The sequence below is a fragment of the Lycium barbarum genome, chromosome 3, assembly GCF_019175385.1.
Source record: "Lycium barbarum isolate Lr01 chromosome 3, ASM1917538v2, whole genome shotgun sequence".
Classification (NCBI taxonomy): Eukaryota; Viridiplantae; Streptophyta; class Magnoliopsida; order Solanales; family Solanaceae; genus Lycium; species Lycium barbarum.
In genome coordinates, this window is record NC_083339.1 from 16929362 (window position 1) to 16944547 (window position 15186).

Below are 15186 nucleotides of genomic sequence, written 5' to 3' on the forward strand. Positions count from 1 at the left end.
TTAGTCGATCAATTTTTGTTTGGGGAAGAAAGGAGTTTTGTATTAAGCTGACATCAGAAGATCTAACACATGTTATCTATAAATTTCTAAAAATAAAAGATGGAATATCCAATAAAACCGTTAGAAAAACAATGCAATAAGAGAAAGTGAATACTTTGATCTACCAACAAAAAGATCTTCATGTGTGCTCATGTGATATTCCCTCCATTTCAAAATAAGTGGTGCTTTTAGCATGGTTACATCCTTTACAAAATTACTCATTCCTAAAAAGTAAAATGTATTTTTACTAACTTACCCTTAAATACCTTGAAAAAGATGTAGCTCTTTAGTTTTAAATGAGTGTAAAATTGAAAGAACATCATTAATGCCTTCTTGATTATGTGAAATACCACTTATTTTGAAACAAAATGAAAAGATTAAAACATCGCTTATTTTGAAATGAAGAGAATATCATTGGGCCCGTGCATCTAGTTATTACTATATATAAGCATGGGTTGGGGGATGGATCGTCGTCCGTCCCCAACTCATGTTTTTTTTTTAAAAAAAAAAAGAGTGGACCCCATGTTAAAAAGATTAAAAAATATATAAAAAAAAAATCCTCCAAACTCATGTAAAAAAAAAAGTGGATCTCATATTAAAAAAATTAAGCAATATCAAAAAAAAAAAAAAAAACGTGCACCCCATATTAAAAAATCAAACAATATTCATGTAATTCCCAAAGTATTCCCATTAAATCAATAATGGTGAATTCATTGTCACATGCGTATCAACCCATTAGTGGGAGCAAATGAAATTATTGTACATCAAAAAACATGGACCCCATATTATTGTTTTTCTTCAAAAGATTAAGTAGTCAAACCATACAATTTCCTTTCTTTTCTTATATTAACCTGAGATCTAATCTAGATATTTAACTGTTGTATTTTCTATTCCGCCATGTCATTTATTTGTTATGTTTGCTAAAATAAATATACTTAAAATATTTATATTTTTATTTTTATTCTTACTCTAACAAATGTGAAAAGAGATTAACGTCGTAAAAGAAAAAATAATGGAGATCAAATAATAAATAAGGTAAATTAGTCAAATTATAATTCTAATTGACATTTCCTAAAAAAAAAAGTGCAAAAGACAACATGACAAATAAAATGAGCTAAACCAAGAATATTCACCAAAAATTAAAAAATAGTAGTTCTTCGTTTAAATAGAAAATCAAATTTCTACTTTGTTTCGTTTAAACATGTAAAATTAATTTAATAATTTGAATTAGAATTATCCAAATCAAAATTTGATAAAAAATAATAAGTATTGTTTAGGTCCTATCTACATACATTAACAATAGAATATTTTACATTTTTAAATTAATCGAATTAAAATTTAAAGTTTCAAGTGATGCTTAAATATTGCTATTATTTTATCTGAAAGAGAGGAAAATAGTTTCGTTTTAAACAAGTCTTCTCTTTTAAAAAGTATTAATAAATTTTTGCAGACTTTGTATTCGTTGCAAACACTAATATAATAAAGTTTTGGATACGGAGCACAAACTACAATGTTATATTAATCGCGTTTTGAACATACTGTGTGTGTGTATATATTTATATATATCTGTGTGTGCGTGTGTGTGCGTGTGTTTATTAGCAATATAATATATATATTATCACTACCCAAACAAAATTACATACACAAAGATACACTACAATCCAAAGTGTTAGGCACGTGCCCAACACGGGCGTTGGAGGTGGTATCGTCGTCCACCTCCAACTCATGTTAAAAAATAAAAAAAAAAGAAAAAAAAGTGGACCTCATATTAAAAAAAAAAAGCAATAAAAAAAATAGACCCCATATTAAAAAATCAAGTAATATCAAAAAACAACTACACACATAAATACACTATAATCTAAAATATCGTGCATACGCCATCTAGTTTAAATTTATTTATTTAATTTAATTTATATATATATATATAATATAATATATATATATATAAATATATAAACTATTAATAAGTGAAAGTGTTTGGTACGACACAGGGCATTTTACGAAAATACAACAAAAAGTGAGGGCAGATTCTAACCCATATATTCCCACTTCCACGTGTTAGTGGTATGCAGGCCCACCTAAAAGTTGGCTTCTTTGTAAATTGGTCTCATTTTTAGTTCTCTCTCTTTTCTAAAGATTTTCTCTTGCTCAGCTCTGCAGTTCTTTCTCTCTCCGGTGGGTTCTTTTTCTTCATTTTTCCTTTCTGTTTAGTTTATTCTTTTCAATAGTTTACTTTCTTTTTGTTTTAGTTTTATTTTGTATTCTCTGTTTTTCGTTTTCCTTCTGGATTTTTCTGGTGACTTTTTAGTTTCATGAGACAAAGATCGAGTGTTTTTGTGTTCGTTCCTTTCCTCATGCATCTTAGACATGTTCTCTGCTTTTCTCTTTGATTTTTCAACACATGCACAACGATTCTCATCAATTCCTCATATTATTAAGTTTGTGGAAATTATTTTATAGTTGTTGGTGTGGATTTTGCTGGTTAATTGTTATGATTTGGACTTTGGTGAAACTAAAGATATAGAATGAATAGTAAGAAAGAAGGTTAATATGGTCAGAGGGTAAGTTTCTTGGTTAGTAAGACATGTATAAGCTTGAGGGTAGAGTTGAAATCTTGTTGTAGAAAGAAATTGACTGGTGTTATGACTGGGGTTATAGAGTGTATTTCGCGAATTTGTATTTTATTTAATCCATTACATTATATAAAATCACCTACTTTTTTCATCCATTTAATTGGCATATAATGGTCCTACAATTTTGATTGCGCAGAGTTTGGAAAGTGAAGTTGCTTCAGGGGCACAGAGGAACACTGTTGCGATTTAAAAGTAATTTTGCCTTTGGTTTCACATTATTATTAAATTATAAATGATTTTCCATGTCTGTGTGTTTCAACTCGCGTTCTTTCATATTGAAAAATACATGCCAATTTCCTGGAAATGTTGTTGGATTATTGAGTGGAGAAGCTGGATTTTGAAAAACTTCCATCTGTTTATGCATGCTGATTTTGGGTGAGTCTCCTATTTGATTGATATGAGTTGGCTTCTTCATTTGATGTTTCCCTCTGAAAAATGGCCTGTTTTTGCTTCTCTGTGCTGGTGGTGTGTTCGCCGGTTATTTCTATATGTGGTATAGGAATAAATATTTAAACTTACAAATTAGACTTTAATAAATAACTTTATAAAGCACTTGAAAATTTGATATCTAATAATGAAAGAAAGGTGGATATTCAACACTAGAATTGGATTGCTTAAAAGTCTTTCGGGACTTAAATATGTAAAACGTACAGATTCTCATGAAACCAACTATTTTCAAAGAATCTATAGGACTGTAAAGAGCAACTTCTGAGTACCAAAATGGACCATTTGTAATAGCTCTGGAACAATGAATCATTATCTTTCTGTCTATTTATTTAGTTTGTTTATGTTATCCAAGCCCCTTTTCCAAACAAGTTATAGCATCATTTACCCGTAAGTACAATATAGTGTGTCTTTTTCCTGGTATCATGTAATTCTATAATTCTGATCATTTTGTTCTATTGTTATGTAGTATGAGGATAGTGTACAACTTGAACACCTGGAAAATTGCGGAGGATTCCTTTGGGGACAGCATTGGCTCATGCCAAAGAAAACTCTCCTATTAACTTGGAGCCAATCTAGAAGAAATTTTAGAGAGCCATACTTACAGCTTTGTTTATCCCTTCATCCATGAGGGATCCAATACTCGCTACATGCTTGTTTCGAGAATCGGAGAAAATAAGATACCAGTTTTTTGCGGTTCCATGGTCTTGGCAAAACCAAGATTACTTCATTTGTGAAATAGGACTCAAAATGTTATCTTGTGAATTGCTTACAAGTTAAGACAATGAGAAGTTTTGCCCATTGCTAACAAGAAAAATAAAATCAGAAATTTGAATTAATTTTAGCATTTTATATTCCGTCTGTCATAGTTCAAATTCATAAACTTTTAGCCTGATTGTTCTTCTTTTATTCCTTACAGATACATTGTTGTCAGGAAATAATTATTTATGTATAATTTCCTTTTATATTAATAATAAAACTTATGCTCCGTGATTGTTAAGGGGGAACCAACTTGAAGTTGAATTAAAGAAATTTTACTATGCACACGCTCATTATGGAAGAAGTTATTTAGCTTGCATTTACAGCTTCTCATTAAATCTCAAGATCTCATGTCTCTTCTAAGACTTAGGAAGAAGTGTTCCTTTCTCCTTGGTTTCTTGGTTTTGATAAAATTCCATTTAAGTTAGAGAGGAATTGAAAGTGAAAATATGAAAAAGGAGTGGATAAGAAGTTTTTTTTTTTTTTTTTTTTTTTTTTTAAAAAGAGCATTCTGGCACTAGTGTCGCTCTCTAGTCTCTGAATTCGAAAAGATAAACTCAGGCACAAAATTTCTGTAACCATTCTTCTCAAACACTACTAAAAAACTGGTAAAAACCAATGGATATCCGTCGGTTTTTTTCAATAATTTTCTTAAATCTTTTTTTTTTTTAAGAAAACCGACGAACTGTGTCGGTTATTTTTTGCACAAAAATGCGCGAAAAAATGTAATTGTTTTCTAAAATAAACCAATGGAGTCCGTTGATTTTTTTTTTATATATAAAAAAACTGACGGAGACGGACTCCGTCGGTTTTTAGAGCGAAAAACAGTAAAAATTAAATCAATGTAAGTATATGAACAAAAAATATCAGTGTTCTAGTGGTAAAGCCCTTTAATGCCAAGGAACATACCCGAGTTCGATTCCAAGTTCCTACATTTCATTCTTTAATTTTCAAAAAAACAAAAACCGACGTGAGATCGTCGGTTTTTTTTTTTTTTTTAATTTTTTGTTTTTTTTAACAAAACCGATGGACTAGGTCGGTTTTAACCGATGCAGTCTGTCGGTTACGAAACGCGAGAGAGAACTTGAGGAAAAAAGTTGAGGTTAAAGAATGAACTTGAGGAAAAAAAAGCAGGGAGAGAGAATATAGGTCTAAGTAATGGTTTAACGATTAATCTCACGAAGGTTTATGAGTTTGTACGCTGTTTGTATAAAAAAATAGACGGAGACCAAATTTGATAAGTTTTTGAATAGTTAAAGGACTAAAATCGGTAAGTGTATAGTTAAGGGACCATTTTAGACCTACTCTCATAGATAAGAGACTATTTATGACCTTTTCTCTAAAAAACAACATGACAAGTAAAATGAGTTAAACAAAAAATATTTATTAAAAATTAAAAAAATAGAAGTTCTTCATGGACACATATTAAACACCAACCAGTATTAAAAAAAAAAAACCAACCACTATTAAAAAAAAAAGTAAAAAAAGTGGAACCCACCATCTCTAAACTCTCGGGAAAAAAAAAGTGGACCCCATATTAACAAAATCAAGCAATATAAAAAAAAAGTAAATTCCATATTAAAAAAACAAACAATGTCAAAAAAAAAAAAAAGTGCAGACTTTGTATTCGTAGCAAACACTAATATAATAAAGTTTTAAATATGAAGAACAAACTACAATGTTATATTAATCGTGTTTTGAACATAGTATCCCATATTGACAAAATAAAGCAATAAAAAAAAAGTGAATCCCATATTAAAAAAACAAACAATGTCAAACAAAAAAAGTGCAGACTTTGTATTCGTAGCAAACACTAATATAATAAAGTTTTAGATACGGAGCACAAACTACAATGTTATATTAATCGTGTTTTGAACATAGTATCCTATATTGACAAAATCAAACAATATAAAAAAAAAAGTGAATCCCATATTAAAAAAACAAACAATGTCAAAAAAAAAAAAGTGCAAACTTTGTATTCGTAGCAAACACTAATATAATAAAGTTTTAGATACGGAGCACAAACTACAATGTTATATTAATCGTGTTTTGAACATATATATATATATATATATATATATTATGCATAAAAATAGTGCAAACTAATAATGTCCAAAAGGGTGGGCCCCATACTAAACAACACCAAGCAATATAAAGAAAAAAAAAAAAGAACAAGCTATATAAAGCATGGATTTAGACCCATGCTTCGTCGTCCGTTGTCCCTTAAAAAAAAAGGGACGGGCCCATACTAAATAACACCGAGCAATAAAAAAAAGGAAGAAAAAAAAGTGGAACTCATCATCTTCAAACTCATGGGAAAAAAAGTGGACCCCATATTATCAAAATCAAGCAATATAAAAAAAAAGTGAATCCCATATTAAAAAAAATATAATGTTAAAACAAAAAAGTGCAGACTTTGTATTCGTAGCAAACACTAATATAATAAAGTTTTAGATATGGAGCACAAACTACAATGTTATATTAATCGTGTTTTGAACATAGTATATGTATATATATTATATGCATAAAAATAGTGCAAACTAATAATGTCAAAAAACAAAAGTGCACCCATAAAGGGTGGACCCCATACTAAACAACATCAAGCAATATAAAAAAAAAAGTGGACCCACCATCTCCAAACTCATGGTAAAAAAAAGTGGACCTCATATTAACAAAATCAAGCAATATAAAAAAAAAAGTGAACCCCATATTAAAAAAAATAATGTAAAAAAAAATGTAGACTTTGTATTCGTAGTAAACACTAATATAATAAAGTTTTAGATACGGAGTACAATCTACAATATTATATTAATCGTGTTTTAAACATAGTATATATGCATAAAAATAGTGCAAATTAATAATGTCAAAAAAAAAGTGCACCCCATATTAAAAAATCAAACAATATTCATATAATCTCCAAAGTATCTCATTAAGTCAATAATGATGGATTCATTGCCACGTGCGTATCAATCCATTAGTGGGAGCAAATAAAATTGCTTTTCTTCAAAAGGTTAAGTAGTCAAACCATACAATTTTTTTTTCTTTTTTTATATTATCCTGAGATCTAATCTAGATATTAAACTGTTATATTTGCTATTCCGTCATGTCATTTATTTGTTATGTTTACTAAAATAAATATACTTAAAATATTTATATTTTAAAATAAGATAGAATTTAATTAATTTTTTATTTTTATTCTTACTCTAATAAATGTGAAAAGAGATTAATGTCGTAAAAAAAAATATATCAAATGGAGATCAAATAATGAATAAGGTAAATTAGTCAAATTATAATTTTAATCGACGTTTTCTTAAAAAACCATGCAAAAGACAACATGACAAGTAAAATGAAATAAACTGAGAATATTTACCCAAAATTAAAAAATAGTATTTCTTCGTTTAAATAGAAAATCAATTTCTACTTTATTTCGTTTTAAACATGTAAAATTAATTTAATAATTTTAATTAGAATTATCCAAATCAAAATTTGATAAAAAATAATAAGTATTTTACACCTTTAAATTAATCGAATTAAAATTGAAAGTATCAACTGATGCTTAAATATTGCTATTGTTTTATCTCAAAGAGAGGAAAATAGTTTCCTTTTAAACAAGTCTTCTCTTTTAAAAAATATTAATAAATTTGCCAATTTTGTATTCGTAGCAAACATTAATATAATAAAGTTTTAGATACGGAGCACAAATTACAATATTGTATTAATCGTGTTTTGAACATATAATCACTATTTAAAGATAACTACATACACATAGATGCACTATAATATAAAGTGTAAGGCCCGTGCGCACACGGGCATAGGCCATCTAGTTTATGTACAAGAGTGAAGACCTAGGACGACCAAGGGCAATTTCATCAATCTAGACTAGAAAAAAGCCAATCTTTAAGCAGTTTTACATTGTGCTGTGGGAGTATGAGATTCACAAAAAAACCAAGCCTCAATGATTTAATTCCTAGGACAGATGTCCCCTGCTAGCTGCGATAGTCCCAATTCTTTATGTCAGAGCAACAGAATAGAGGGGGCCCACATGTCCTATCTTGAAATGTTTTCAACTCATATTTCAAATTTTCCCCCGGTGCACTTACGTAAGCATTGTTATTCCCATTGCCATTCAACTGTACTTTTTCTTTTCATAATATCAACATTTTTTAAAACTAAAAATAGCAATAAATTTCAAATCATTGTTTTTTAAGATATAAATGTACTTTCTAACGCAAATTTCACTATCTCGTGATGTAAATAAAAATATGAATTAGAATGTGATAAAATGTAACGTGATAGTTTGTGTTTACCAGATTGGAAATGATGTTCAATGATGATGTTGAGTTTTAAAGAAAATATGATATTCACATGTTAAAAAAGCTAATAATATTAAGATATAAAGCTAGAGAAATTATATTGCAAATAACTTACACAATGCTAATTTTTTTTAAGGGAAACATATCTAAAGTAATAAACACCAAATTAAAAGTAATTCCATTCCATTAAGATAAGTATATTTTATTTTAAATAATATATAAACTATTAGTTTTGAAACAACATTATTCCAAAATTTCAACAATTAAACACCATAAGATGTTCTACTCCAAAACGTATAAAAGAATTTTACTTCAATTTAAAAAGGATATATTGTATGATTACTTCATGTTTTTGCTTAAAAATAAGAGCAAAGTATTTCTTTAAGTTTAAAATACTATAATTTATTCTTAAACAAATCTTTCTTATTAGAAAATGTTCGAATACTGGTAAACAAGTGTATGTGGAAAAAAAAAATCTAATTTTTTTACATATAAAATAATGAATTAATGAGAAATACGTTTAGATTACATTTGAAAAACATTACTCCCTCCGTTCATTTTTACTTGTCAATTTTTGACTTTGCACGTCCCTTGAAAATTAATAAAGGAAGTATATATTTTACCATAATACTCATATTAATTAGTGTATAATCTCAGTAGACTTTGAACATTAATTGAAAATGAGTAATTAATGTTAAGGGTAAAACAAGAAAAAAAGTTTGTCTTTCTCTTGAAAGGTGAAAATTTATTTTTAGTATAATTGACATGTAAAAGTGAACGGAGCGAGTAGATAAAAGTAAGTTTAGTTGAAGTTGAAGTTAAAGTCCGACAAAAAATTAAAAAATTAAGCTTTTAATTTAAGAAAGAAATTTTTGAAGCTTTGCTTGAATGTAGTAAGCATTTACTCTTTCAAAATTTGATGTGAAGAGTTGAGAAGGAGCTTGCAGCTGCATGTATTTTAAAATTATTGTTAAAAAAAATGAACAAACTAATTAAGAGTTATGACTTCAAAAAGAAAGATATAAGTTTTCATATAGATCACTTTAGATTACATGCATCATGTGTTGGGCCCGTGCCTATAGCTAATCTAGTATTGATACAAAGTTCAAACATAACTTAGAGCAGTATTCTTTTGTAGCCTGTTTTACACCTGCTGTAACATCAGACAAGCCATTGGAAAATAAGATTACATAGTCCTCTAACTGTTTCACCTTGGTGATGTAGTCGTTCATAGCTTCCTCCGTGGATTTTCCTTTAACAGCCTTCCATCAAGGGGTGGCAAATGGACGGGTTGAGTCAAAATTGGGCGGGTCAAAATGAGTTAATGAAATAATTGGGTCATGACCCAACCCGCCCAAAGGTTCCTAGGGTCAAAATGGGTTGGGTCAAGATGAGTGAAGTAACGGGTATAACGCAACCCGCCCAAATTTGCCTTTGTAGGAAATATTTTCCCATGTTTCCTTTCATTCCTTGACTTGGTTTATATAAAAAATATTCTAACCTAAAATAGGAGATTACAAAATATTCTAACCTATATTTACATAATCTATCACACCCCCGCAGTCGAAACGGGAGGTTTACAAACGCTGAGACTGTCCCGATCGTCAAATAAGACTTGTGGTAGTCCCTTGGTGAAAATATCGGCAATCTGATAACGGGATGGAACATGAAGGACACGAACCTGTCCTCGCGCAACCTTCTCGCGAACAAAGTGGATGTCCATTTCAATGTGCTTGGTGCGCTGATGTTGCACTGGATTTCCTGAAAGATAAATGGCACTCACATTGTCACAATACACCATAGTAGCCTTATGAATAGGACAATGTAATTCCAACAGAAGATTGCGAATCCAGCATGACTCGGAGACAACATTAGCAACCCCCCTATACTCCGCCTCAGCACTTGAACGAGAGAGGGTAGGTTGGCGTTTCGAAGACCAAGATATCAAGTTATCTCCAAGGAAGACACAATAACCAGACGTTGACCGACGTGTGTCAGGGCAGCTCCCCCAATCCGCATCAGTGTAGGAAAGGAGGTCAGTAACTGAGGATGGATAAAGATGCAAACCATAATCAAGTGTACCCTGAAGGTAACAGATGATGCACTTAAGAGCATGCATATGAACCTCTCTCGGAGCATGCATGTGTAAGCATACCTGTTGAACAGCATGAGAAATATCCGGCCTCGTGAAGGTAAGATACTGAAGTGCACCTGCGAGACTGCGATAGTGAGTCGGGTCATCATATGGCGCACCCGATGTGCTGCTCACCTTCGGTTTAGTATCAACCGGAGTAGAAGTAGCCTTACAAGAAGACATCCTAGCTCGATCAATGATTTCTTTGGCATACTTGCGTTGCGAAAAAAACATGCCATCCTTATGGCGATTGACATGAATTCCAAGGAAATAATTCAAAGGACCCAGATCCTTCATAGCAAATTCCGAGGCAAGGAGAGCCATAATGGAGCATCAGAGAGAATCTGAGGAAGCAGTAAGAATAATATCATCAACATAAAGTAAAATGTATGCCATATCGGACCTCTTTTTGTAGATGAATAAAAAATTGTCAGATCTGCTGTTTGAAAAAACAAGAGAAGAGATATAATCTGCAAAACGCTTGTACCATGCCCTCGGGGCCTGCTTAAGTCCATATAAGGACTTACGGAGTAAACATACATAATCCGGATGAGTGGGATCTCTGAAACCCAGAGGTTGATGCATATACACTGTTTCCTTGAGCTTACCGTGTAAGAAAGCATTCTTAACATCTAGCTGATGAATAGGCCACTTCTTTGATAATGAAAGGCTGAGAACAGTACGGATCGTAGCCGGCTTGACCACCGGACTGAAGGTCTCACCACAATCAATGCCAACCCGTTGAGTCTTTCCATCACCTACAAGACGGGCTTTATGCCTCTCAAAATCAATATTAGACTTTTCTTTATGAGTGAAAATCCACATAGAACGAATAACATTCACATTATGTGGACGGGGCACCAACTCCCACGTCTTATTTTTAATAAGAGCATCAAATTCATCATCCATAGCCATTTTCCAATTCGGGTCACGAAGGGCGGTCACAGGGTTACGAGGGAGAGGGGATTTCGTAACCATGGTATTCAAGTTAAACATACGTTTTGGCTTAAAAATACCATGTTGACTCCGGGTCACCATTCGGGTCGGATTGGTAGAGTGGGGCGGCAGGGGAGGCGGCTGGCCCATGCGCCGCCAACGGAGCGGAGGCGGCAGGACTCGGCACGGTGGGAGGGGGGTAGTCGGCTGGGTCACGGGTGCAGCAGGGGTGGGCTGGGCCGATTATCCAGATTAGTGGCCATATGATGCAACCAAAATGGGGAAATCCCATCATCTAAAAAATCATAAGTAGTTGAAGTGGGAGAATGTGAATTGGAAAATGGGAAAACATTCTCATCAAAAATCACGTGACGACAAATAATGATTTTGTTAGACGATAAATCATAACACTTATACCCTCTATGATTCGTAGGATACCCCAAAAATACACACGCTGTAGACCGGGCTTGCAATTTGCGGATGGTCGGATATCATAAACACCCAAAAACCCGAAGATGAGAGTAAGATGGCTTTCTTTGGTATAGCACTTGAAGAGGAGAGACATGACCCAATAATTTGATTGGTAAAATATTAAGAAGATATGTTGCCATTTATAAGGCGTGATGCCAAAACGAAGGGGGAAGAGAGGCATGAGCAAGGAGAGTCCGTGTGATATTATTGATAGATCGGATTTTTCTTTCAGCTTTCCCATTTTGTGATGACGTATGTGGACAAGAAAGACGAAAGGACATCCCATTAGACTTACAAAATTTCCGAATTGTCCATTATCATATTCCCTCCCATTATCACATTGGACATTTTTAATATAAGGTTCAAATTGGGTATGAATGTGGGCTTTTAAAGCTAAGAATTTCGCATAAACATCGGATTTCTTAGCTAAAGGAAAAGTCCATAAAAACTTCGAAAAATCATCCAAAAAAAGTACATAATACCGATGACCCAATGAACTTAACACGGGAGAGGTCCACAAATCACTATGAATAATATCAAATGGCATCAAAGTTTCGGAAATAGAAGAATCAAACGACAACTTAACATGTTTACCAAGAACGCAAGAACGACAAATACTAGAATGACTAGATTTATTACATTCAATGCTTTTAATAAGCCTAAGACAATCTAAAATAGAATTTCCCGGGTGACCCAAACGATCATGCCAAAAGGGAGAGGACAACGCCGCAAAGGTTGATGGAGTGGTGGTTGGATATTTGATGGTGGTGATTGGATAAAGATCTCCCCGACTATCACACCGCATTAGTGCCATCCCCGTCTGAAAATCCTTCACAGAAAACCCATACGGATCAAAATCAACAGACACATAATTATCAGTAGTAAACTTCCGTACTGACATTAAATTCTTAATGAGTTTAGGCGCATGTAAGACATTCCGTAAGGATAAAAGGGGGTTTGGGGGAGGCAAACTAGTATGACCACAACCACGAATTAGAATCGAATGACCATTTCCCACAACAATACCATTCTTTTGATTGCTCAAATTAAAATAAGACGAGAGATTACTGTCCGAGGATGTCATATGAGAAGTGGCCCCGGTATCCATGTACCAATTTTGATCAGGCGAGTTCAAGGTCATGGTGTGTATTGCGAACTCGATGTCAGTTGGAACATTCGACCCATGAGGTGCCACTGCTGCGTGTAGAGCTGCTGGGCTGGAGGAGGGCCCAATATACCCTGCTGCCGTGGCGGGCCAGGCGGAGGACGAGCCTAAGAAGTCGTCGGGTACGGGCAGGGGGGAGGGGCAGCCACCCAGCGAGGCTGCGGTACCCACCGCCAGTGACTAAACTGGCCGGCAGTCCACTGCTGGGAAGAGGAGCCCGCTGGCTGCTGACTGCCGCCGCTACGGCAAGAACCACCGCGTCCGCCGGAGGTGAATTTTTCGCCGCCCGAGCCGCGGCCAGAACCACTGTTACGGCCAGTCCCAGAATTTTGGCGGTGGGAATTTTTGGTTTTCCCTCGGCGTAAGCGTGTGTTTTCAGAGGGCAGTGCCGCGTCGTCGACTGCGGCTACCATAGCCGAACCAGACCCGTGAGACACCATTGCTGCAAGTTCACGTTCTTCCAAAACAAGGGAAGACCGAGCCTCTGTGAATGGGGGGGAGAGGCTTAGCATGGCGAATTTGTGTCCCAACCCCTTTGTACGCTTCAGTGAGACCCGAAAATAATTGAAGGACAAGGCGGCTATTCGTTACGGGAGCCCCGTCATTCTTCAGTTGACCCGGAAGGCTCTTTAGACGTTGACAATAGGTGGAGGCATTGGGAAAATCCTCCATACGAGTCGTCATGAATTCTTGTTCGAGAGTCACCGCACGAGAGGTTTGATGATCTTGGAATATATCACGCAAGTGAACCCAATCGTCCATGGCAGTAGCGTCTGGTTCGATGATGGTGTTTAACAGATCATTCGAAATTGTCGAATATATCCATTGAAGCACGGTGGCGTCAATGGTCATCCATAATTCGACTTCCTCATCTGTTTTGGGAGCCGACTTCTCCTTACCTTTGGGTGGAGGAATGATGTGATGAAGGACCTTGTGAGAACGAGCATGAATTTTGAAAAGCTCGGCCCATGTTCCGTATTATGAGTTCTCCATCTCAAGAGTAACGGAGATGCGATTCTTGATATTCGAGACCGTGAGGGCCGATGGAACGAGGACTTAACCGGAGTGAGTGTTGCATCAGTCATGGCGGATGTAGTAGAGAAAGAAGGTGGCGGAAAAGAGGAAGAAGAAAGAGGGACTAGGGCGTAGCGGAAGGAGGAAGAAGAAAGAAACCCTAATCTGATACCATGTAGGAAATATTTTTTTGTGTTTCCTTTCATTCCTTGACTTGGTTTATATACAAAATATTCTAACCTAAAATAGGAGATTACAAAATATTCTAACCTAAAATAAGAGATTACAAAATATTCTAAATAATATTTAGATAATCTATCAGCCTTTCTATACCAAGCTGTTCTTTAGAATATAAAACCAAATAAAACGTCCGGTATTAGTAGCACTGTATCATTTGGCTAGTTGAATTATGTAGTTCCTTGATACAATTTGCTCAAGGAACTCTAAATATTTTGAAAGGAAAAGGAATCATAGTTATTCACTGTTTGCTTCATTTCACTAATGTTGGGTTGATCATTTCTTTTTTTCTTTTCTTCATAGTTTCGGCGTAGTTGAGTCACGATTGTTTTCCAGGTATTTTGATTTTCTAATTGATCTCTTAATTTACTCATCATTCATCTTATTTCTTTTAATAGTTTTCTTTTCAGAATAGATATACATTATAAGTGTTTGATGTTTCTAATATATGAGTTTCATCATTATATGTAACTATTTCTTACATACTTAATCCTTGACATATTACACAGTAATTATCATTATTAACGAAATTGCCAGTTAGATACGTGTGGTTAAAAATGGAGTACTGTTCAATATTCTAGTAGCATATAAACTTATAGCACATGATGAGAATTGGGAAGTAAAAGAAATCGTTTGGTACCTCCTGAAAATCAGTGTTTTTTTTTTTTTTTTTTTTGGATAAGTTCAACGGGACTTAAGAAGTTCATTAAAATTAATTTGATACTTTTCATAATTTTGTAAGAGAAACAAAAAATTTAATGAAGCATTTAACAAATTTCCTTTTCCAAATCATACAGCAGTCAATTAATTCCAGATAAATAAAGGGACTTCGTGAATCACCTAAATAATTTATTACTTATTGGGAAATGTTCTATGACATTAAGCTATAGGCTCTTGAACTCTCCGCCAGACATAATTTATTTGCTTTATGAACAACTTCCACCCATTGGCTTGGGTTGTCATTCAACCCGCTGGGTTACATCTCTATGACCCATCCTAACCCGCTCTCCCCGCGGGTTAGTCGGGTCAGGTTCAGAATTG

The 15186-nt window shown here is 33.8% G+C and overlaps 1 long non-coding RNA gene across 1 annotated transcript; it reads left to right on the forward strand.

Moving 5' to 3' along the window:
- Positions 1–2130: 2130 nt before the first annotated feature.
- LOC132633777 (uncharacterized) lies at positions 2131–3955 on the forward strand. Its single transcript, XR_009579802.1, has 3 exons — positions 2131–2214; positions 2809–2864; positions 3586–3955. It is a non-coding gene; the product is annotated as an uncharacterized LOC132633777 (long non-coding RNA).
- Positions 3956–15186: the final 11231 nt, after the last annotated feature.